We start from the raw sequence: 326 nt of genomic DNA, 5'->3' as shown, positions 1-326 counted from the left end.
ACTTCTAAAGCAGATTTATTTCGAAGAGGCTCGACCCAGGCAAATTTACTTAAAACATCAATTACTACTAATAGAAAAGTATAATTATTATTGTAGGTTGACGGACTTTGGAGGTCAACTAAATCAGCCTCCCATACATTATGAATAGAGCTAACATTATAATGTAATCTTTGAAATTCTCTACGAATAGGCCTATGTTTGGTAAATGTGTCCTGTGACTTTAACCATTCAAGCACTTTAGCACTAGATACTTTTCCTCGCGCAGCACGAATTATTTTTTCTGCGTCACTGTAGGAGGCCGGATGACTTGGCTTGTAGTATATTTC

Source organism: Belonocnema kinseyi, chromosome 6 (assembly GCF_010883055.1).
Source record: "Belonocnema kinseyi isolate 2016_QV_RU_SX_M_011 chromosome 6, B_treatae_v1, whole genome shotgun sequence".
In the NCBI taxonomy this organism is placed as follows: Eukaryota; Metazoa; Arthropoda; class Insecta; order Hymenoptera; family Cynipidae; genus Belonocnema; species Belonocnema kinseyi.
Note: the sequence above shows the minus strand (reverse complement) of the source record.